General features: G+C 47.3%; 1 protein-coding gene across 2 annotated transcripts in view; it reads right to left on the bottom strand.

The window, feature by feature from the left end:
* ZMAT4 (zinc finger matrin-type 4) overlaps positions 1 to 17,961 on the bottom strand; it is a 335,088-nt gene extending 317,127 nt beyond the window's left edge. For both annotated transcript variants that reach the window (XM_025993639.2, XM_025993641.2), the window contains exon 1: positions 17,600 to 17,961. The gene's annotated coding sequence lies outside the window, so the exon portion shown is untranslated. The remainder of the gene's footprint in view (positions 1 to 17,599) is intronic.
* Between the last annotated feature and the right edge of the window lie 7,586 nt (positions 17,962 to 25,547).

Here is a 25,547-nt window from a genome sequence, read left to right as displayed (position 1 = left end):
TACTTATGTCTAAATATAACTTTGTGTGTGTGTGTGTGTGTGTGTGTGCACATGCGCCTGTGGAGAGAGAGAGAGAGAGAGAGAGAGAGAGAGAGAGAGAGATTTTTCTCCCAAGACTTTCAGTGGGTGGCAGGAAAAAAAATCGGCATCATGCCGGCATTATAGCTGATGTTTGGTACTATTTATAGAGCCGGCCATGGCCATGTCAGATCTTTAAAAGAAGAAAACATCTGGGTGCATTCCAAAGCAGAGAGGAAAAACCTAAGTCACAACATATTATACAGCAGAAGGCTGCAGCTTTACGAAAGTTACAATTACATTTGCTAAACATAATCCTATACCTCAGAGGATCTTCGGGAACCTTATTCTGGTGCTCGGCGTAATGAAAAAAATTACACAATAGTCATTGTATTCTCAAGTTTAAAAAAGCTCCCAGGTGAACGAGTGGTTTCCAGAGGGCAGAGAACACACACTGCCTCAGCGACGGGCCGCCAAGTGGCCAGTGGCCACCAGCAGGCAATGAAGAGAAGCAGCCTCATTGAACTCAAGTCAGCAGCTGCGCTGACGTTCCCAGCAGGGCCAAAGTTAGAGCCAAAAACATCCCTTCACGCCCCTCACTGGAAGGCGGGTGGCACCCCCTCCCTGCCCCATCTCGCAGAGATGTCATAAGGATGAATTAAAGAAAAATATTTAAACTTATATAACATTCGGGACATCTGCACTAAGAGAAAAAAAAAATCACTATTTCTACAATATTTTGCAGACCTAAAGCGACAGTGTCCTACTTTAAGCAAAACCAATATATTAAAAAAAAATTCCAGATTTTGAAAGATATATATCAGAACTAAATTGTCCAATGCATAGGAGAGAGTAAATTCCATAGAAGTTGAGGTCTCTGCTTTACTCACCAGGGAATACCCAGCACCTAACCCCAGTCTTGACACATTACATATCCTCAAAAGGTATTTGTTGAATAAAAGAATTATTCCTATTAAACAGTCCGTTCCATCAGTACACTTAATGAATTATAAAATTTGCAAACATTCTGTTCAGATGCTCCATCCTTCAACATGCGGGAAGATATAGGTACCATAGGGGAGACGGCCCCCTAACATGGCCCAGACTTGGGGACCACTGTGTCCTGTGAGACACCTCTGCCCTGGACCCGCTGCCGCTGCCAAGTGTTTTCCTACATTCGTCCCTGGCATCTTCGGCCCCCGTGTTCTAGAAGCATCATGTGGGCAGGGCTGCTGTTTGAAGATGCTTCTTCCTAGTTTCCCAGTGACAACCGTAAGGAAAGAGGGCAGCAGGTTCCAGTCTGGCTATGGCTTTGGGAGTGACTAGACATGTGGGTTGTCACCATCTGTGGCTCCCAGGAAGCTAATGGATTTCAGGGCTGAGAGCAAACCAGGGCAGGCTATCCCCTCTGCTTAGTGGTCTCTTCACAACATACCTGCATCTGCCTCCACGTTTCTAAATGTTTGTTTTTAGCTACAAAACACCTGGTGATTCTGCATTGGGGAAGGGGAAGAGAAGGATCCCTACACAGCCTCTTAGCAAGCTTCCAAGGATCCACACCAGGCCTGATCCCCAGAGAAATACTTCCTGGAGACAGCAAACACCTAATCCACTCAGGCTACTGGATATCTTTCCATCATTTTTTATTACTTTTACTATAAAAATTAATAAAAATTAATTTTTATTATAAAAAATTTTAATTAAAAATTATCTTACTGTAAGATATTTGGAGCTGCAGAAGAAAATATAAAAAGGAAAACAGAAATCATCCATAATCTGGTGAGAATCTCTGTTAGCATCTCGGGGTACTGTATTTCATCAGGCAGTTTAGAAGATATTTAACCTACAGCTTAATGGACAAGGCACTAACATTCTTCAAGTATTTTTATTTTATTTGGCTGCCTACTACTCCACTGTATGGATGTACCATAGTTTCTTTAACTAGTTCCCTGCTGTGGGGGAAAAGTTGATTCCAGTGTTTCAGAAAAGTTAAGAGCACCACAGTGTACACTTTTATAGACACTTTATATATGCATAAGATGCAGCTTCCTTGCATCTCTGATCGTTTCCTTAGGATAGAATCTTAGAAGTAGATCTAAAGTACAGAACTCCCCAAAATCATGCTTACCAGAAAGGTTGCACCAATTACAGTTCTAATAATAGGACTTTATACCATTCTATCATATCTCCATGACACTGAGCAATGTCATTTTTAACCCTCAGTAATTTTATAGCTGGAAAAATGGCATCTCATTTCCATTTTAATTAGCACTTCTATTATTGTTATTATTGGCACTGTTATAAGTGGTAAGAGCTCAACCGGACTTTACGTCACTGCCACATGGCATCCTGGCAAGGCAGGCCCTCTCCTCCTCCTGCCACAGAGAGAGAAACTGAGGCCCAACTGAATGATCCTTCACAAGGTCAAACAGCTAAATTTCGGAGCCAGGACCAGAGCCTGACTCCAGAACCCCATCTGCCTAACCATTCTACTCTACTGATTAGTCATAGAGTCAAACATTTTTGTGTGTCTGTAGCCACTGTATTTCTCTTTCTCTGAACTCTAGTGAATTTATTTTTCTGTGTAGAAAAACAGCCTTCAGCATTTTGGATGTTTTGACACTCTAAGCTTGTGCCAAGATTCACACATCACCCCCAACCTCTCCTTCCTCAGCCCAACCCAGCCACCTACCCATCTCCCCACACGTCAAGTGTGACACATCAAGTGTCTCCTCTCTACGTTGCAAAAAAAGTTTAAACTGGCTTCACCTAAGCCCTCTAGAGATTACTCAGAATGCCCTGGAATTTAACTAAACCTAGACTGAGAAATATACATTCACAGTCAAAAAAGTGATCCTCAATATCAACCGCATGGAACCAGATGGCGTGCAAGGGTTTGAAAACACAGCCCTCACAGGGGCGCATCCTATCAGAGCATCCATTCCTTTCCTTGTAGGAGGCAGAGCAAGAAGTGTTCTCCCTATGCAGAGACAGGAATATCTCCTGACAGAGAGCTCCCATGTCAGAGACACCCGCCTACCCTGCAAACAGCCCCGCTCGGACAGCTGAAAGGGAGCTGGCTAAGGGGCCTCCCCTCCTTGGGAACCACCTAGTTACCTGCTTGCCTGGAATTCATGCTGCAGGAAAGTTCTGCAGGGTCGTATACCAGCCTTTCGCCTGCCTCGGAGCTCACTCCGCAACTTGCAGCCATCATTTGCTTGATTCAGCTCAGGTTAGGGAGATGGATAGGATTTTCCCACAAATCACTTGATTAGTGTGAGAAATCTATGCTCCTGCTGTTCTAAGCATTGCAGGGATTTTAGGTTCCCTTTAAATCTCTCTGAATATTATGGTTCTTGCAGCTTTCAGAGTTTGTTTCCCAAGATTTATTTTTTGAAGGCATGGCACTATTTGGCAATCCTATATTGTTCCTCCCTGGTACCTTGACCAGCAATATTTCGGAAGAAGCTCCTGAGCTCTGAAATTAAGAAACAGTATTCCAACCTTTTCACTAATCACTCTGAGATGGCTACTGCCACAGAACCACATGGAATCCATGACCTGGCTCCTGCCCACCCTAGCCCATGAGCCTGACCCATCCTGGCCCATCCTTAGAAGAGAAGCCACCTTTCCCACTTGTACCGTTGTCACCCTGTATTCCTATAGATTCTTGCAGACTTGCTATGTTATAGGCACTACGCTGGATACTTTTTAGCCAGTACTCCACTTAATCCCTACGACAAATCTATGAGATGGGTATCACCAGGTATTTGAGAGCTGGGGAAACAAAGGTTTGGAGCAGCCACATGGACTCTCTGAGCCAGGCCTGTGGAGATAACTTGGGTTTGGATAAACTCCGGTCCTTACACCTCTGCACTTCCATTTTCTCTGCTTCATCTCAGAAAGACCACCGGAAATAAGATTTTTTTTTTAAGATTTTTTTTTTAAGATTTTTTCCGGAGAAAAGTTGGATGTGTCCTCCTGCCTGGTAGCCCCGAAACGCAAACTCCTTACTGCCGTTATCGCTCCAACAACCTCGTTCCCTAAGTGAGCACAGGGTTTGGGACCCCCTGCCATCCAAGAAGAAGAGCATCCTCTCCAAAGCATGGAGGGGCCTGGTATAGTCACATATCCCATACACACGGGTTTTGTGCAAGGTCACGTCCCTCCTGGGGCCGCATTGATGGTGCATCGCAGGCCCAACACAGTCTCCAAGGTCAGCATCTGCTCAGCTTCTCTGCTGCATCTCTCATCATGCATTGTTCTCTTTCCTAAAGCCACCAAGTCAGTGTCCTTCTACCAATCCAACTTGTTCCCTGGCCCATTTTGCTTGCTTTCTCCCTACAGGCCTCTAACTACAACTAAGGAGGTGTTCTACTTCTTCCCAGTCTATATGAACAGGTCCCTCTTCCCAAACTGTAGGGACTTCTCCAGGAGGCGGCCTCTCCATCTTTCCTCCCTTCGTCCTCGGGCATCAGAGAGAAAGACACCAGAGGGTTTGGCCCCCACTTTATGGGTTTCACCCCACATTCAGATCAAGGACCTTGGGTAGGTCCCTTCTCTCTCCAGGACAATATTAGGTAAAAATCAGGGAGAGGAATCTTCCTCCCATTCCCTCCTCTCTCCTGCCTCAGAAAAGATGTAAAAAAATAAGTAAGGAGTCTCAAATAAAAAAAGAGCTTTAGGAGAAGAGAGAGAAAAATGCAGTGGGCCTTCCCTAACTGGCCCAACCCCAGGCCAGTGGTCTCTCTCACCTAGCACAACTGTCTGATCTCAGAGGAGGGATTGTAATTCCAGTGAGCAAGTCCATTTCCTCAAAATACAATCGTACCAAAAAAAAAAAAAAAAGTAACTGCATAGTGATGGATTTAACTAGACTTACTGTGGTAATCATGTTGCAGTATATTCATATATCAAATCATTATGTTGTACACCTGAAACTAATACAATGTTATATGTCACTTATAGCTCAATTAACAAAAAAATACAGCCACACAAGAGCCACCTGGGTAGGCAGCTCCAGGCCTGCGGGAATCTGAGACTATTTTTTGAGGACTTTGAATCCACACCCTCATCTCGGCCTTGTTAATTCAGTCATAATTCTTCAGAATTTACAGGGGCCCTATTACAGTGGGAAGCTCAAGTGGTAGCATCAGCACAAACCTTTTAATTTTGATTTAGAAACTCAGACCCTCTGTCCTTATCTCCCGATCCCCTCCTCTTGTGCTCAGAGGGCATCTGTCTCCACAGCCCTTGCCCAAGGTCCCCTCCCCACATCAGAGCTCTTGATCTTCCTTCCCAGTCATTGAGAAAATGAAGCAACAGGAGAGAGTCCCCACTCTGGCCGCCACCCATCCCACAACACCCCTACCCACCCACCCACCCAACTGCCTTGTGACCATGGCTGCCCCTCCCTCCCCTGGCTGTCCACACCGCCAGCCAAGCCACCCCTACCTCATTCTGGATCCGAGCCTCTCCCTCCCTCCCTCCCTCCAGACCAGGGCTGCGGCAGTTCTCACCTGCTTCTCCTGCATCACCTTTGTGCTCTTGACTGGACTGTTTCCACCGTACACACACATCCCGGGATTTTCCCCATTTCAAGCACACACACCCCACTCCTCCATAGATTGTTTACACGAGCTATCTCCAACACCTCTCCACCAACCCCTCCACCAAGGCCCTCACCTCACACACCAGCAGCTCGCTGGCGGCCTTCCTGCTAATGTTTGGTTCTCAATCCACACCTTCGTCACACGCCAGCACTATGTGATCTGCTGATCACACCCTCCTTGGTGACGCTTCACTTAGTTTCTGAGGCAACCTTACCTCAGGGGCCGCTCCTCAGTCTCCTTTGCTGGTTCATCTTCACATCTTACAACAAAGGCCAGCAAACAAGGCCCACTGGCCAGCTGCCTGATTCTGTAAAGAAAGTTTTACTGAGCCCAGCCACACTCGAACATTTACGTGTTGTCTCTGGCTGCTTTTGTGAGGAAAGTTTAAAATGTTTACTATCTGGCTTTTCAACAAAAAGTTCACCAATTCCTCTTCTAGATCTACAAGTCCTGGGGTTGCCAGAATTCAGTCTTTTGTACCTCCTCTCTCTACTCACTCTTGAGGTTACCTCATCTGACCCCATACTTTAAATATTATCAATACACTCACAGCTCCCAAGATTTTTCTCTAGCATAAACGTCTTCTCAACGTCATCTCTGAACTCTAGACTTATAACCCAACTGACTAGCAGGCATTTCATGTAGATGTCTAATATCTCCCCAAAGAAAATTCTCACCTCCTGTTTCCTCCAATTTATTCCTTCCCCAGACTTTTCTATCTCATGCCAAAAGCCTTGGAATTCATCTTTGAACCCTCTTTCTCTCAAACCCTACATTCAATCTATCATGAAATCCCAACTGGTTCTACCTTTAAAATATATCCAAAATCTGACTGTCCCACACCCCCCACTGTTAACACTAATCCAAGCCACCACTACCCCCAGCCCCCTCCACCAGGATCATTGCCTTCATATGACTCTCCTGCAGTGCCCTCAGGGTATGCAACAGGTGGCCTGAGTGATCTGTTTAAATCATACACCCTGTTACCCCTTTACTAAAAACTTACCAAAGATTTGATGAAGCCCCCCTTGGCTTCATGGCTACATCTGACACCACAAATGTCTCCAGCTTCAGGGCCTCTCCTGGCCTGGACTGCCCTTACCCCAAACATCCGCATGGTTCACCCTCCACAGCCCTGGGTCTCTGCTCCAGCGTTACTCTCTCACTGAGACCCTGCTGGACATACCCTCTCCACACACTCTCCCCATTGCCTTGCTCTGCTTTGTTTTTCCCCATTTCACATATTGGCCTTCCTACATATTGATTTATTTGTTTGCTGTCTGTCTCCCCTCACTGGAAAATCATCTCTGGGAGGATGGGGACTGGGTCAGTTTTGTCCACTACTGCATCCTAAAATCTTAGAACTGTGATGATCAATTATCAATACTTTGAGCAATGAATAAATGAACACATAACATTTCAAAAACTCACATCCCTGTTCAGAAAACTGAAGGATGAGGGAGAGAAGCCCATCACTTCCATCATGATGAAATCAAAGAGCAGGGCCACCCTCAAGCTCTCCCAGCCCTATAGCCTATAGCATCCCTCACCAACCTGTCCCAGGGAATGGACAAGTAACCTGGTCCCCAGCAACAAGGGGCCTGCCAACCAGCTACTCCCCATACCTGTCTGCAGAGCCTCCTGCAGGGCATTAGGAGGCAGGATGGAGAATTAGACAAGGGGCTGCTCTGGAGACAGAGGGAGCCCCATTCCTACTCTCCTGTAGCACCCCCTACCTCAGTCAGCAGGCCGGAACCTGGAAAGGGGGATCCACAGGGCATGGCACAGGGACAGCACCAGGCTGCAATCCACCACTCACCAGCTGTGTTACCCATACCATATATGCCTCAGGTTCCTCGGTAAAATGAGGCTGACGACCAAATGTTTAGAAATTTGAAAATAAAGGTAGTCTCAGACTCTTTCTCCTCTTCTTTTTTGTGCCTCATCACACTTAAAAAAAATCTACAATTTAGAAAGAGGTTATGCCTCTGCTTTTTCAGTGTGCTAGGAGTTGCTCTCTCATTTCCAAACATCCCTCTTGAGTTCCCTACCTACTCCCCATTCTACTCTCTTTTTCTTTCTTTTCCTTTTGGCTCATAACTTTTCCTTCTTCTCCTCACATTCTGAAGACCCTAAGTTTCAGGCAGGCAGGGGAGGGCTGGCATCCCAACATCCCCTCCTGTCTTCTGGGACCCTACAGGGCAACGTTGCTTTCTGCAGGAGCAAAGCCAAGACAGGCAGCAAGAAGGGGGGACTCTGGGGATCCCTGGGTGGCTCAGCGGTTTAGCACTGCCTTCGGCCCAGGGCGGGATCCTGGAGTCCCGGGATCGAGTCCCATGTCAGGCTCCCTGCATGGAGCCTGCTTCTCCCTCTGCCTGTGTCTCTGCCTCTCTCTCTCTGTGTGTCTCTCATGAATAAATAAATAAAATCTTAAAAAAAAAAAGGAGGGACTCCTCAGGAGAACCCCAACCCATTCCCTCACCCCACCCAGCAGCATGGCCCGAGCTTATTACACAGGAGCGAGCGATTCTGAAATCAAAGCAAAGCCTGGCGTAGGGGACATGCAAGGCACCTCTCCCATCAGTTCCTGACCAACCACAGGACCCCTCTGTGGCCCCCAGTATTGCGTGCTAGCTCTTGGCTCTGGATCGCCACTCACACCAAGAAGATCCTTCCTCTATCCAAATCAGCCTCATCCTTCACAGCTTAGGACCCCATGCCTCCAGAGCCTTCTGTGACCAGATTCTCTCTCACCGGCATCCACTTTTTTCAACACTTCCTGGATTCGGCCTCACAGCAGGACTCAGCTGAATGCACCCGTGTTCCAGACATCACCTCAATGTGTGCTAGTGTCAACTAACTCATCAAGAACCTGCCAGGGCCACACAGGTGCTTGCCCCACCCCTGCTGTAGCCAGGACATGTGGCCACCAAGAAGCCCCTGTTGATTACAAGGTAGGGTGGTGTCTGCGGGCAGAAAATCTGGTTTGTTCCATGCTGGCTCTTCTGCCTACTGCCCATACGACCTGAGGCAAGGGGATTTGCCTTTCCGAGTATCACTTTTCCACAATGGGGATAAAGATGCCTGCCCCATCCACCTCTGAGGCTTGCAAATACAAAACACCATACACATGTGCATTAGTATTAAAATAAACAGAGCAGCAAATCAGCCACGCGGCCCACACCACTCCTCATCCAGGCCGACTTTCCAGCAGGCCTCTCCACTTTTCCCGGTGAAGCCTGTGAAAGCCCAAGGATGTGCCCCTCAGAGCGGCCAACTGCCCCGCTGAAGGAAAGTGCCTCGGAGCCCCCACATAGCCTGGACACACCACGGAGCCAACCAGCTGTGACTTGCACGGAAGGCGAGACTCTCAGGCTGCCCGGAGTCTATGCAACAAAGGAAAGCACCATGGGAAGCAAAAGCACTCTGGAAAACCAGCCACAAATGAGGCACTATGTCAGGAAGCAAAACCAGGAGGGCACCGCTGGAGACCCTCCGCACCCAAAGTCACTCCTCTAAATATGACAGCTGTCGGGAGCTGGCGGTGCATTCCCTCAACCTTAATTAATAAGTGAATTAAGCATAAGGGATGGCTTCTGGGAAGGTAGCTCCACACCTTCCTGCTGGAAACCTGCCAGCTGTCCTCACTAGCACCAGAAGCTCTGGGGATCCCTGGGTGGCTCAGCGGTTTAGACCCTGCCTTTGGCCCAGGGGGTGATCCCAGAGTCCCGGGATCTAGTACCACGTCAGGCTCCCTGCATGGAGCCTGCTTCTCCCTCTGCCTGTGTCTCTGCTTGCTCCCTCTCTCTCTCTCTCATGAATAAATAAATAAATAAAACCTAAAAAAAAAAAAAAAAAAGCTCTACACAACAGCCCACTCTAGGCTCTGATGCCCACGTTCCTTGTCCCCGATCTCTGCCACTCACTAGATCTGTGACCCTGACCCTGACCAAGTCAGAGCCTCTCTGAGCTTCAACCTCTCCACTTAGGGCATCTGCAGGTGTGTGTGAAGCATGTAAATGCACCATCTAAAGGCTAAGTGAGATCTGAACACCATAAGGGACAAGGCTGGGGATGTGTGTGGAAGGGAGAGGAGGGAGGAGGAGGGAGCAAGGTCGTCTCTGCCAGTGGTCACCATTCCTGGCACAGAGATCCTGCACCTGCAAACTCTGCAGCCAACTTTGAGCAGGGTAGCCCATGCTGCACTTCCTGGGGTGCACTTGGCTGACCTCACCCAATGCACCTAGGCGGCTGCCTCATGAAGTTTAAGGAGCCCCACAGAGCCTGACACGTCACTACATGTATAGTCCCTGCTCACATTTATGGTTTGAATAACCGATTTAAAGAGCATGTTTTTCTGATGTGTAAACAATACATTCGCTGTAAAATATAGAGAAAATTTTAATAAAAGGATCAGGTGTTTCCTAAAACAAGAGATAATCACCATTATCACTCTGCTTTATCATATTCCATTCTATTTTTCATGACCGTATGCATTTTTTTTACAAAATTGTATTTCTACTCTATTTACTTTTAAACCTTTATTCACTTAATATATGTTATTAGCAATTTCTCATATTCTTATATATTATCAATGTACTTTTAATAGCTTCCCTGCTTTCCATTTGATGGATGAGCCATATTAGATTTAATTAATCCCCCCATACAATGTTTTGTTATAATGAATAATGCTGAAAGGAATATCCTTGATTAGAACTATTTTGCACAGTTCTGATTATTTCCGTAGGATAAATTCCTAGAAGAGGAATTGCTTGCTGGTTTAGAGGGTATATTTTTGAGACATGTCTCTCGTGTTTGCAAATGATCTTCCCACCAGCTAAGTCTGCAAATGTCCACATCCCGGCATTCATATCAACACAGGGTGTATCGTTTTCATTTTTGCTCATCTGGTAGGTGGATAATGATACCTTGTTTCTAATGCAATGTTCTAATTATTACAGAGGTTGTATGCTTGTACACCTTTTTCTGGACATTTGCATGCTTTGTCTCTTTGTTTGAACTATCTATTCACATCCTCTGCCTACTTTTCCATCAGGAGACAGACTGATTTTTTTAATACTCCATGGGGAAGAGAATTAGTTCATAGCCATCTTTGCTGACCCTGTCCTCGTGTTTAACAATCGCTCCATTAAGGCATTAATGCTAATGTCTAGCTTATATCCTTTTCCTGTGACTGAAACCCATTTGCCCCCAGCCTGTCTTCAGTGGGGGGCACTGTTCTCTGTCTCTCATCCACCGGTATGACCTTTCCTTGTCACCTGTCAGCTTCTCCAGAAGATGAAAAATACCTCCTCATTTTTGCCCAATTGAGGATAACTTGGGAAGTCAAAGCATCACCCTTCGGTGCTGTCTCCTCCTCCCCTTCCATTGCCAGGGTCTTCTTCAGGCCCTCATCACTGCTCACCTGGATGGCAGCAAATTACTTCAGGACCAGCCTCCATATCCCAGGCTGGCCCCCCCCAGACCTCACTGCCACCCACCATTCCACCACCACTCGTTTGTCCTAAATGCAAATGTGACTGCCTTTTCCTACCTAAAACCCTTCTGCTCCTCTATTCGGCCAGCTGGTCCTTCCTTACCTGGGTACACTCCCACCCCCTCTCTCTCCCGCACCCCCCAAAAACATACCTCATGTGCTCAGACGCAGCAACACCCAAGTATTACTCATAGTGCTCTGACACACTGCACTGCTTCAAGCTTCTGAGGCCTGCCAGGGCGGCTGCCCTCCTTCCTGCCCCTTCCCATCCACCTGGGCGGGGAGAGGGGGTGGATCTTATTTAGTTCTCAGGTCTCTGTCAGGTACTGCTCTCTCCAAGAGGCCCTCTCTGGCCATACTAAGCAAGAGGAACTGTGTGTGCCCTGCATTCTAGGATGTACGACAACCGTGCCCACCACACCTGACTGTGTCCTAGCGCGGTCTGTGCCGCTGAAGTCCCAGGCAGGCGTGTGAAGCCAGCTGAGCGTCCTGCTGCATGGAGAGGAACGGTGGCAGCAGGGTTGACACGAGGCTGCCCCAGGTGAGCTTGCCCATCTGTTTCCTCGAGGTCCTCTCTAGGGACCTGGGCTCTTTCACCTTCCAGGACAGGCTCAGCAGTCCTTTCTGTCCTTTCCTGGGCTGCCCCCCCCCTCAGTTTACCCAAACCCCTTCATCCTCCAAGCCTGTCTCACAATCCAGGCAGCCCGGCCCCCTGTGCCCACGGGGTGCTCTTCCCCTGGGCTCCTCAGATACCCACCCACCTGGCTGCCCCAGGAGCCGACACTCTTCCCTAGACAGGGTCCAGCTGGACCCCACCTGTCCCGTTTCCGATGGACTCCCCAGGGCCGCCCTCAGCACTGGGCACAGAGACGGGGTACTGGGCAGCCCCTGCCAGCCTCGAGCTAGCCCCGCAGAGGGACTGCCCTGGCACTTTCCCTTTCACTCAGCGACTACACACATGCGCTTCATTAGGAATTTATCGGGTGGTGCTCAGCTCACCAACTCATCTTGCTCAAACCCCTGCAAGGCAAAGCCGGCACAGCCTCTGCCTCATTCTCAAGAGTGTGAGGGAGTTTTCATCCCAGGGCTGCCAGCCAGACAGCAGCACCCCACTGCTCCCCTGGCCCCCCAGGGAGCCAGCCTCCAGGCCCCAAGATAGCCCAGCCCCTGGCCGCAGTGTGCACCTTCCTGGGGCCTCCCCGAAGGCTCCCCACCACCCACAGGGCTCCAAGCGCGCCCAGGAGATGCGTCTGCCCGGTAACAGAATCAAGTCTGGCTGAAAGGAATGTGGCATTACAGCCCCACATTGTAGAGGCTTCTCTCAGAAGTGAGAAGCTGAATGAAAATTCCAAATTCTGTTTTGTTTTGCCCAGGTAATGGGCGATTTCAGGGCCTCATCCAGATCCTGTGCTTGCCGCGGACATCTCATTTCATTTATCCAACAAGATGCTAGAACTACATGCCTCAAGTCTCTCAGCTCCTCAAGATTCAGATTAAATAATATTTCTCACATCACACCTCCTGCTGCTCCTCCCACTATACCCCATCCAATCTTTTCTGCTCCAATTTCTGGCAGGCACTCCGCCAGCCCTGGCCCTTGCAGCAGCCCTTCCCAATCACTGAGGCTGAAGAGCTTGCTGTATGAATCAGGGGAGGTGGAGCCCGGTATATGGTGCTAGTACAGGGCACTCAATAAACACTGCTCAAATGCATGTGTCCCTGTCTCCACCATTTGGTTAGAGAAAAATTAGGAGCCCAGAAAAAGTAAATGGTCTATTCAATTTGGAAGCTGGAGAAAAAATGAGCTACAAAGCAAGTAACACTGACTCAAAGGATAGAGGACCTTGATTCCGGTCCTGTCTCTGCCATCTGGTCAGTGTGTGAGGACACCAAGGCCCGCTGCCTCTCTGGGCCTCTTTGCCACATCTGGAAATGAGAGATTAGACTTAAAGGGAGGGCCTCACGCAGCAGACAGGCCCTGCCGATTGAGGCCGTATGCGGGGAGGGGGCCATGCAGGATGCCTACACCCCTTCCTGCTGTCCCAGGAACTTTGGCTCCCAGTCACTCTGATAGCCCCAGAACAGGGGTGAGGTTTCTGAGAAGCCACAAAGGGCTGTCCCAGGAAAGGGCCAGGATTCCTGGACCAGACAGCCCCTCCCACAGTCTCCTCTCAGCGCTCCGCCTCCTCCTCCAGCTGAATCTTCTGCTTATCCATTTCCTAAAGATCATCACGGAGGCTCTACAACCTTCCCTTTTTAACAACTCTTGCTGACGGAAAATTCTTCCTCATACCTAATCTAAGTCCATCTGCTGCAATTTCTGTCTATTTTCTCTCGTTCAATCCTACTGGAGATGGAGAACAGCTGGTCGCCATCCTCCATATAACATCCCCTCCTAAACCAAAACCAGTTATTACATCACCCCTCAGCCTATTTTTCTTGTGGCAGAGCATCCACCATCCCTCTGACCTGCCTTTACGGATTCTAGCTCTGAGCATCACTGAGCTCCGTGGCCCGCATTGGAGTAGGCTCCATAAGCTCCGAGTCCTTCTGGAGTTTTATCGTGCCCAGCTGGATCTAGGACTCCAGAGGCAACATCCAGAGAGAAGGGCAGGGCAGAAAGAGATCGATGAGAACATAGTCCAAGCCCCTGGCTTTATATATGAAGACACTAAGGTCAGAACACACGAGTAAGTGCAGTGCCCAAGGTCAAGTCTGAGGGATCGGGCTCCAGGTGCTAGACGCCAGATATTGCCGGCGCATTGCCCTGAGCAGCTGCAGCATGTCCTTGATGCGGCAAGAGCAGGACCAGCCTTCACTGAAAAGCAAAAGCCCACCACTGCCCAGGCACTCCCCTACCCAAACTCCATCTTCTGAATCCTGAATCCCGAGGCAGAAGTCTGCAACTCCACCATGAATGGCTCGGATTTCCATTAGGAACTCAAACACCACAGTCAGTGGCAACGCTCTTAACTATTTACACCTTAGTATGAATAAGTAGATTTGATCCTTTCTAACTCTTGCTACGGAGATTTAGAGGTGAGAAGAGAACAAAGAACAAAGGAACTGGGAGAATGACAGGCACATTTCCCTGCTGGCTACTGTGTCTAAGGTCAGTCCTGTGCATGAGGGCTGATGGCAGGCAAGTGTCAAGACAGTGGAGCAGCGAGGGTCCTACCCGATGGAGTCCCCGTGCATCTAACAGGCCTGTGCTCAGAGCCATCTGCCCTGCCTGCCTCCTGAGGGGTCGCCGCACCACCCCAGGTGCTCTGGTGAGGTTGCGTGGAACAGAACACGGTGAAGGCTTGCTTCACTGCTCCTGCAGGGCAACTCCAGGTGCATCCCAGAATTCTTGACTTCCCCTGGTTAACTGTTGGAGAAGTGAGGTGAGCAGGGTGTCTAAAATTAAATCTCAACCTCTAGGGTGCCCTTAAGTGACAGGAAGGAAGAATCAGAAGGGAAGAAAGAAAGAAAGGCATATATCAGATTTTAAGTAAGATCGTTCAGCATGCAATAGCTCCCGAGTGGGCAGGGAGGAAGGAGGCATGTGGGTGTAAGGAAAAGTAAGTCAAGTGAACTATTTACTAATAATTTAGGGTATGAAATTTCCCTAAGTGAAGAATTAAGGGGGAAATAACCTTGTGTGATGAGCACATTTCAGAGCCTACATTTCAAAACAGCCTTCACCCCTGTGGTGAATAAAGAGAAGCATCATACTCGAATCTCTTCACCTTTCAGGGGATATTCCAGACTATTTCAAACCTCCAGACACCCCCCCCAAATAACTGGGGAGTTCACAAGCATCCATCCAAGAAGAAAGAAAAGGTCTCAATGGCACTTAAAAACACCTGACATGATAAACATGTTTATTTGATCTCCCCAAAACCCCAAAATTAAATTTTAAAATAGAAGGACTCTGATAAAAAAAATTTTTTCAAAAAAAAAAAAATTTTCATGTTTTCAACCCTATTGTCAGAGGACAGTTTTCTTTAATAAGCAATATTGGCACAAAATGGTGAGATCAAAGTAGGTTGGCAAAGAGATTGTTAACTGATGTGTTAATGATGCAAAGGAATGACAGGAAAGAGGAACAGAAAAGTAAGGAAGGGACTTCTACTTGCCAGGTAAGTCACCCAGGGCTTGTATGAAGGCAGAAAGGGGCAATGCCTGCTCAGCATAGTAGTTAAAAGAGAGAAAGCCTAGTTGCCTAACCAGGGAGAAGAGAAAATGCAGATCTAAGGATCGTGCTTGTCCAGGGTCCTGGCTAAAGCTACCATGTTTGATGACATGACGAGTAACAAATTTAATTTTCTGAGCACCAATCAGTCCCTTCCCACATAAACAGGTGCCATGCTTCACAAGGAGCCAATCAGCCTAACGCTAGAGACTGAATTCTCCAAAGTGGATCACAGCAGTGGGGCTGGATCCTGGATTTCATGCCCCATCCAAGGTGAAGTGGCAATGATGGTGTTTTGCATGTCATCAATTATTCTTCAGCTCCGATTATCCTTTTTTTAGTCTAGAGTTGTTATTTTAACAATCTTTGCTCCAAATGGGGAACTCCAAGGAAAAGGAATGGGGAGGAGAGAGAAGACAAGGCGAGGGCTCCAGTGTGTCCCACTTGCTCCCTCTGCTCCCTCCCCCCACCCTGCCTTTTTCCTCTCCCGGCATGAGTCACCATTCAGGAGCTGGTTTAAAAGCCTTACTTTGAATGTCCTCTATCATGATAGAAATCTAGCAGATCAGCATCAATTGAAAGGACCCTCAATTTTCACTACTGGTTTTTGGTTCAAGGCACCCCAGAAACTCAAAAGCATTTTCTGGTTTCATTACTACCTTCTGGAAAACCAAACAGGGCCCCCTCTCCAACTCCCTCCACTCACTGGGGACCTCCTCTCCTGGGCTCTCTGGGGTCACCTGCCCTAGAAAGACCACAGGAGAGAAGGTGTGTGGCCAAATATGCCCCAATGGCAGACAAAAAGCTCAGTGTCCACTCCAGGCTCCCAAACACAAAGGCATAATTTGCAGGGCTGCAAGTTTGTTTTGTTTACTGTCAGACATGTGCAGAAGAGAAAGCTGACTGTATCCTGACCCAAAAAAAAAAAAAAAAAAGTCAGGCAGCTGTTTTTTAACCATTGTGAGTAGAGCTCCGACAATAAGGACTCCCACCCAAAATAGCTGCATAAAGGAGCTGGAGGACCTGTTGTGGCAGTTAAAGAAGAATTAAAAGCTGAAAGTGATGTGTGAAGCCAGAGAAGGGTGAATGTCACGGGCACCTCAGCAGGAAGGATGTCATAGGGACAAGGGGTTGCTAGAGGTTCCCACCCAGGATGTTCACTTCTCACCAAGACTGGGAATCAAACTCCCCAGCTTCAGGTCTAGGAGAGAGATTGGGGTGAGGCAATTCACCTGACCTGCCCAAAGCCCCTGAGACTTGTAAGATCAGACCCGGACTGGCAGCTTCAGAGCATCCCGCAGGTCAGAGGACACACCTGGTGAAGTGCTGTAGGGCATTCGAATAGGAGCTGCCTGCGCCAAAGCAGGAAGTTCAAGACCAAGCACATCACCTTTCTCTCCATGGGGACCTTGCTTCCTAGGAGGCCTATCTAACACCTCTCACTTGAAGAAGCCCGGGGAAAGGAGTTTGCCCCGGACCCAAAAGCGGGTCTCAGAGCAAGGGAGGCCCTTGCGGTCTCACAATTTAGAATGCACAAGGGTGTTTCGAGGCCGAACCAGCTGCTGACCTGCTGACCGTGGCGAGCTTTTTTGCTTGAAGAGCGATGATCAGAAACAGGGTAGACGGTGGCTCCAGCACCCTCTGGGGCAGGGACCTACCTGCGCACCTGCGGAGGCAGCTCCTAGGAGTCTGCCCCTCCCACCAGCCTCCACCCTTTAGAGCCACTGGCCTGTCTGCCCTGGACAGCCCTTCTCTGATAAGGGTGTAACCTTCACAGGGGATCCGTTGAGCTTCACCCCCTTTACTTCAGGACACACCAAGCCTGGAAAGTCTTCCGGTTTTCGGGAGCTAATCAATTAAGTAATTTCTCTTCCTCTGAGAACTGTTTCTCGTTGGTTTCTCACCAAGTTGTGTGTCATCAGGTCAAACAGGACAGCCACCCACACCCACACCCACACCCACACCCACACCCCCAGGAAATTTCTTTTTCCACCAATATAAGGAACAGAGACAGAGCAAGCCAAGGGTGGGAGGGCGGGAGGAGACAGAAGTTTGAGGAAGGACTCAAGTTGAAGGTCACGGAGTTAGGGGAGGGCAGGTCAAGGTAATGGGATGGGGCAGACCCTACGGCACAAAACCCAACCCACCAATCCTGTTTGTGGGCACCAGCCTGGCGACGATGGGTCGGCCAGGAAGCCGCGCATCCAGGGGCCCACTCCCTTCACCCCACGAGCCTGAGTTCACCCCCCAGCCGTGCAGCCCCCCTGGCCCCTGCCCAGTCCTATTTCCACAGACCTGAGTGCAGCTAATCGAGAGAGTAGTAAACAAAGCCAGTTCCCGGCAGCGCAGAAGTTTTCCAAATTGTCAGCTTGCTTTCATCCCGACAAAAGACGGCGATCTCCCACCTTTGTCACGTCTCCTGCCCTAAACTTTTCTCTTCTTCCCGCAATGCCTGTACCCCTGCTCCCCCGCCAGCCGCGGAGGACGGCGGCAGCAGCAGCCCCGGGGCGCAGGCGGGAGGACCTCCTCGGCGGGGCGGAGCGGGGCGGCCGGCGGCGGCTGGTCCCTGCGAGCGGCGGAGGACGCGGTCGGGAGCTGCGGGCGGCGACGCCTTCCCGGTCGGCGACCAGCCCTTTCGGCGGCGCGGCCCGACTGTGCTAGGAGGCACTTAGCAATTATCTGCGGGCGCCGACGCCCCGCCCTCTGCTCCTGCGATTGGCTCTCCAGGCCCGGGCAGGACCGCATTGGTTTCAGCCGACCTCACTCATTGCTTTGGCTCCTACTATTATCTAAGCCATCAAAGGAAATAATCCCGTGTTTCATTGACAACCTGTAAGGCTCTCCTCGGGCCCCGGGGTGGGGGCAGGACTGGGAGTCCAGGGGAGGGAGGAGGGGAGGGTAGGAAAAGTGGGGGGGCGGGGGGGAGGAGAGCTCGAGAAGGGGTGGGGGGTGAGAGAGGGAGAGAGAGGGAGAGAGATGGAGCTATCAAGCAATCAGATTCTTGCTCCAGCATTTTAACTTCCACAAAACAGAGCCCATAGCAACAATTTTCTGGCCTTATTCCCCCCCCCCCCCCCGCCCCCCGGCCCCCGCCCCCAAACTGGTGCCTGCTCCTGAGGGCAGAGAGAAATGTAACAGCGGGGTTTCTGCCGGTTGTCAGGCTCTGGAAAGCAGAGCTAGGGAAGGGCTGAAGAAATATAGTGATGTTTAGCCCGGGGCCACCTTGGAGGGCATGTGAAGGTCATTTTAGATTATTGGGGGGAACAAATGAGGCGCCTTCACTGGAGTTGGTCCATCAGTTCTTCCACTCACGCTCCACGGAAGCCCCCAACCCGGGAGCCGATTTCCCTTTGCAGGCTATGCAGAGTCTCGGAGGAGCAGTACTTAAAGTCAGTGAAAGTCTGGAATTCCTCACTGTTCTCGCTGGGAGGTCCAGAGAGACAGGCACGCCAGAGCTCACCATTCTGTTGAACCCTCACTTTGGCTTATTCTGACCTGGCTTCAATTCGTGGTTTAGAACTGTGTCATCCACCAAGGTGGGGAAGGCTTAAGCATTTCCTCTTGTTCAACCAAAAAATCATAAAGCACAAAGTCTGGCCTTTGTTTCCCTAAATGCATTTTTTCACCATATGCAAAGATGCTATTTGGTAGGTGAATCTTTTTTAAGAAGAAAAAAAGGGGGTCTTTTAAAGAAAGCCCTTAGAACGTCAAGTTTCAGATTCATTAGAAAACAAGCCTTCACCTTCTGGGATCAACACATCTTTGAGCTCAAGCTGTACTTCCAGTTCCTCTCCGTGGCCTTGTAGGTCAGCAACCCTTATCACCATCTGCATCCTTGGAGGCCGATGGCATTACCCTCCTGCCTTGTCGGGTGAGCTTCTGCACTGTGGGTACATGTCTGGCTTTCCTAAATATATTGCAAGCTCTGTAAGGACGGAGACAGCCTCCTTTATATCTTTATAACCCCACAGACAGCACCCAGCACCCAGGGGTGGGATGACTAATAAAAGCCAATCAAAACAAAAAGTGTGAGTGGCACTATGCCTTGTGGAATCATCATTGCAGTGAGCACCCATCCAGCCGGGGCAGAGTGGGGAGAGGGCCCAGCCTGGAGTCCAGGAGGTGAAAATTTAAGACTGACACTGTCACTCCAGCAGCTCAGAAGTCCCTCCCAGCTCTCAGAGCCTTGGTTCTCTCTAGAAAATGAGGCAGCTCTTCATCAATGCCTTCCTTCTCCCTCAAGCATTAGAAGGAAATGAGATGTGGGATGCACATTTTATTTGTGAGACACATACCTCCAAATTAAGTCATTTCCATAATGGCTTTGCAAATCTCAGTATAGCTAAAAGGAGAGTGACCATATATTAAGAATGAAAAACTAGGACAGGGGATGTAGCAAAATATTTGTTTTATATTTTATTCATTTGTCTAGGTGAAATTCTTACAAGGCTGCAGTGATGAAATTAAACTTAGCTATTCATTTAAAATTGACACTGCCCCAGAAAATCTGGCATGTTCAGTCATGGTGTAAAAACCATAAATAACACCTTTATGATTTAAGCAGTAAGATTTCCACATCCAAGAGAAAGCAGGCTTCAGCTTTGTTCCCTCAAACTATCCTTCCGTCCCCTGTAAAAAAAAAAAAAAAAAAAAAAATACGAGAAATAAACTAAATTATTAGAACTCTCTTGAGCATCTATCAAAAGTTCAGTTGTCCTTAAAGGAAAAGGAAAACATTTCAAGTGATTTTCTAAAATGCTTTGTCTAAAACAGCTTGTCCTTACATGTACTATTTGCCTTTTGAAGATGAGTGAGAGAGAGCTGCAAACAGTTGTTTATGTCAGTGCCTTTTAAACTGCCTGGTCATAAAATATTCTCTTTGAGAGAAGGATGATCCCTTTGTGTCCCATAGATCAACTGCTTATTTCTGAGAGTTAGAGAATGCATATTAAATATGCAGATTCCACTGGCACTTGCATTTGTATTAAATATCAGCTTCATACAATTTAAATGCACTGGGGTATGAAATGTACGGAATTCAATTCTGTGGCCAGTACCCTGGTAAAGTAGTCCATTTTGACTTAACAGTTTCGGGGCATTAGTGGTCTGCGGGGCTTTGGGGGCTTCATGTTCCACTTTGAGTAATTAAGGAAAGTGGGTTTCTTTATTAAAACACAAATGAAATAGCAACCGCTGGAACTACCACCTTCTTGTGGGTAACCACTTGCTACAGCAAGTCACCCTGACCTTCCGTGTGAGGCTGGAGACACCCTGCGTTTACGCTTCTGTTTATACCATTTTCTCAGTTATCATTTAATTATGCCAAATTCCATTCCTAAAAGGGAGAAGAGGAGAATAAATCTAGGCAATGCCAAGAAAGAAGGAAATGTGTGAAAACAGGAGGGGGAAAAAAGAGGGTGACTTTCAACACTGCATCTTTGCTAATTGAGTTGAGCCACACAATGCCATTTTAGTGAAAACATGATATTAGCAGGATTTCTTACAACCAGCATTGGATGAAGGAAAGGTTTTTCAGAAAACTTCTCCCAGCACAGCTCTCTAAGTAGAGAAACTTGGAGGAACATACTCACAGCTTTCCCTTCCTGCTGATGGCTGTTGTGAAACTTGATGTAATCTAATTCCCTCTCCCTCCACCCGCCCACTCCACCCCCCCAAATCAAACCTGTGGAGCCAGTGACATTTCCACTAAGTACGAGAGGGGAATGTGGTTGCCAGGAAGGTGTCAGTCACCATGAACCATTCTTAATGATTTCATTAATTACTAATGAGTCTTCAGAAAGTTGGTATTAAAATAGACAGGGCTTCATGAGGTTTGAAGACAGTAAGGAACATTTTATTATTTAAAATACCCTGCTAAATAAAAACAGGTGATTCTGGTGGTTCAAGTTGTGATTATACTTACTTATACTTAGTGAGCCAGAATTGTAAATAACCTAAAGCAAAGAGAGAGAAAGACAGAGACAGAGATTTGCAAGATTAAATTGCCTACCTAAGTTCTGTTTTGCTTCAGTTAAATTCTTCCTAAGAAATATGGAGCTAAAAGCTGTCATTAAATATTGTCCAGCAGTGCACCAACTGACACAAGTTGGAGCACTGAATTAAGAAGGTCAGCATGCCTTCCTTGAGGCTAGCTGATCCATGTGGCACCCAGCCCTCTTCCAGAATACAGGTCCGCACACGTGGACGCAGCTGTTGGACCACCTGCCTACGAGAACCCATGTCCTAACATAGACGTCTTCTTGAAAGGACCCCTTGAACATGTTGACAATCCCTGCCACAGGTTTTCTCTTTTGTAAATCAGAGTAAGAATAATTATTTCTATGGCTGTTGAGAGAATGGTGGCAAACCACGTACAAAGGATCACAGAAATTTCCTGCCACTTGATATTAAGCAGTGACGTCCTGGCATGGGCCACTATGAATGTGATGCATAACCATTTCGCTCCATGAGTCCAGGATGTCAGATCAGCTCTTGGAGTGGGACCAGAAGATGCTCAGGGGGGCAGAAAATACACTCCAGGCACAGGGCACAGCTTTAGGCAATGACACTTCACTTCCTCTTGCCTGAGGATATTCTCAAACTGCCCCATCGACATATACCATGTGGAATGGAGTACCTGGGGTATGAAGGTGTCATCCAAGTGATCTGCTGCAACCCCAAATTTTTTTATGTATGCATATTTTATTATGAAAGTCATGCTGATTTTGTGTTCTACTCCAAAATACATCCATTTGTTTTAGTACGGGAGTTAAAGAACGATTTGCCCCCAATAGTTGGGTAATTCTGAGTTTCTAGGAAGATGCTTCACACATATGAGTAGCCTGGGGTTTGAGAAACATAGGCCTAAGTAAGATTCCTGGCCTCCCCTCTGTCTGACTTCTGCAGTTAAGTGACACCTGGTTCCATCTCACCTGTCTAACCTCTTCCACCCCCATCCTCACACACCCCAGCCCTTCACAGCCACCTCCCATTCAAGCTCATTCTGGCCTCCTGATTTTCCCGTGGCTGCTCCTCACATACCACCATCTCCTAATGAGACCATAGCCAGACTTCAAGAGCCAGGCACCTCTCTCCTTCCCTCAGACTCCCATCTGCTTGGCTGTTTCAATTTCCCCTTCTGGGCTACTCTCCAGAAGACAGGTGCTGGTTTCCTCTGAAACACCTTCCAGAACACTAGCTTCCCTTAATTTCTCCCCACTAAGACCCTCATCAGTTTGCTGCTAGAGTTATTAGCCTTTCATCCTATGTCCTTAAAGGCTCTGACTCATCTTAAAAGGAAGTTGACAAGATTCTATCAGGTTCTCTTTAGCTACCACCCCCTATCAAAGAAAAAAAAATCTTTCTCCTCAATGAGGAATGCTTCTGTTTTACCACCTAGTTTATTAAGGGAACCAGACACTTTTTCTTTTGACTTTATTTCAGGATTATAAGACAAACAAGGCCTATTTTAAACAAGGTCTCTTTGCTTGTGTGAAGAGTAGGGAATGACCAATTATTGCTGATTGCAACAGAGACCAGGGCAGAGGGCCTAGCCTTTGTCCCATGGAGCAAGACAGATGGGCTAACTGTAAAGAGGCAGTCTTGGGATCCAGACTGGAGACCAATGCTAGCTCTTCCCAGATCTTAGGAAACAAGAAAACCCTCTCCTGTTGGAACAGTCCTCCCAAAGTAAGGTTCCCACATTCCCTGCTGTTTCCTTCCTATCTCTAAACTCCAATGGTGTATTTCTTTTTCATCCCCTCCTTCCTCTCCCTTGTGCCTCTTTCTCTCCTCTCTCCTCTTACAATTCCTGCTTTCCTTTTTAATTTTCAATCTTAGACCTCATGATAAATATTCCTAAAATTGTCTTATAGTCAACCTAAACTGATCGTTGAGCCATTTACAGAAAAGAAGGCATGAAACTGTAACTAAATGGAATAAATAAAATGTCCCCTCTTTTCCTAGATTGTCTGGAGGGGAAAGAACAAGAAAAACAGATATTTGGTGTTTAAAAGATTTTAGGCTACGTGGTGTCTGTGAGGGCAGGCTGACATAAAGCCATATTGTACATGTTACTGATTTTTCTCAGGAGTTGGATTGGGGGGTTATTCCCAGGTAACCTCACCAACTAACTACAAAATCAGCAAATTCACCACAACCAGCTCCATTTCCAAGCATGCAGCATGGGTGTCTGAGGGGGCTGGAGGATCCAGCAGGTTGGCAGATGAGGAAGGAAAGAATGACGGCGCCAACTTTTCAGCTTAAATCTTCTTTGCACTGGTTTTACAAAATGTCTGAGCTATGAGGTTCAGAATCCAACTCTGCTTTTTAGCTATTAAAGAGCTGTTAAGAAGGTCTTAAGCTTCCAGAGGAAAGCTTTGAAATCGACACAAGCTCCTTAAAACAGTCCCCATAGCTCAAGACATTGAAGGGCTAAGAAAGAACAGATATGCCAATATATTTATAGCAATGTCACTGCCATGATTAGGAGTAACCTTCAATTTTTTTCCCCAACTTTCAAGGCACTGCTGGGCTTCTGTGATCTACAGCTTCTATGAACTGGTGTTCCTTTCATAGTTCTCCCCTCCTAGCTCCATTGAGGGCAGCATTTCTGTAAAGAAATATGTTCCTTCTGCCCTTATAATAGGCACAGTGCAATGACCCAGTCTATGGGAATAAGGGCACAAATGTTGCAGATTCGTAAGTGAAAGTTTTAATGAAGCTAATCATCAGCTGCACAGAAAGACCCAGCTGGGATTCTCCATCTTGGCAGGTTAGAAACATATTTCTTGAGGTTATGAAGTAAATGTAAAGCTTCTCCAAAACTAAGCTGGGAAAATTCTACTGGACTCCTCACTCTGATAAGTGAAGATCTTAAGATGGTGGGGGAGGGGAGGGCGTCATAAACAAAGGTTTATCAAAGAGGCCTGACCAATAGAACATTTTAAAAACCAAGATCAATAAAAAGAATATTTGCTGTTCAATATGTAATGATAATGGAAGTTGGAGAATCCAAGAGAAGCTTCCTGACCTGATGAGAGCACAGGGTCTGATACACACTAGGGCACCGTAAGTATTTGTTGAAGAATGGATGAGTGGATGAATGAATTATATCACTGGCTTAAATATTTGACCCATTTACTGTGACTTTTCATCTTCTGGAATAACAAATCATATGTCTTTATGAGGGAATGATTTCCTTTCTTGACTTCATATTTAAAGATTAGGAATGCCCCCTAAATATCACATCTTTGTGAGTTCCTGTACACACAAGCAACTCTACACAAAACTACCCTCACCTTTTCCAATCTATTTCGTCAGACATCTTCACCAAGTTTCAAGGGCTCCCTAGCACTCCCTAAAATTGCCCCCGGATGCAGGGTATATGTGATTAACAAAACTTCCTTCAGTTGCTCTGGAGGCTTCTCACCTCATTGCCAATCCTTTATCTATATCCGATCGCTGTCAAGGCCACTGATGCTAACAAAGAGTTAGTAAAGAGTTCAAGTTATAGGGAACTATTCTAAAATATAATATGTTCATATCAGTCAGCTTGAGCTGCCATAAAATATGCCATAAACTAAGTGGCTTAAAAATCAGGAATCTATTTTCTCACAGTTCTGGAGGCTAGAATTCCCCGGTCAACCCCTGGCAGGGTTGAGTTATGGTGAGGGCTCTCTTCCTGACTTACAGATGGCCATCTTCTTGCTGTGTCCTCACAGGGTGAAGACAGAGAGGTTCCTGGGGTCTCTTCTTAAAAGAACACTAATCCTATTAGATCAAAGCCATGCCTTACAACCTCATTTAACTTTAATTACTTCCCCCAAAGCCCTATCTCCACAATCACATTGGGCATTAGGGATTCAAAATAGGAATTTTTGGGAAGACACAATTTAGTCCAGAACTATGTTCTTTCATCTTATCAGAACATTTTCATTCTGCCTGAAGATGAAGGAATGGAATGGATGATATCCTAATATCTTATACTTCCCAAATTGTAATTTTCAGTGGCTTCTGGAGACTGTTTTTTTCCTTTCCTTTTCTTTAGCTTCTTCTTTTTCTTCTTACTCTTGTCATTATGAGTTAGCTAATTTTCAGTATTAGAACCTTTAAAAAACATAAAATTAAGAGCCCACTATTTGTACATTACAATAAGTGACACACTATTTGCAACTTTTCTTCCTGCCTGCTTTATTTCTCCCTTCCATGGCCTCTGACCTTCTTCAGCCTTTGGAATATCCTC

This window comes from Vulpes vulpes, chromosome 7, assembly GCF_048418805.1.
Source record: "Vulpes vulpes isolate BD-2025 chromosome 7, VulVul3, whole genome shotgun sequence".
NCBI lineage: Eukaryota > Metazoa > Chordata > Mammalia > Carnivora > Canidae > Vulpes > Vulpes vulpes.
This window is presented reverse-complemented; position numbering and strand designations above follow the sequence as displayed.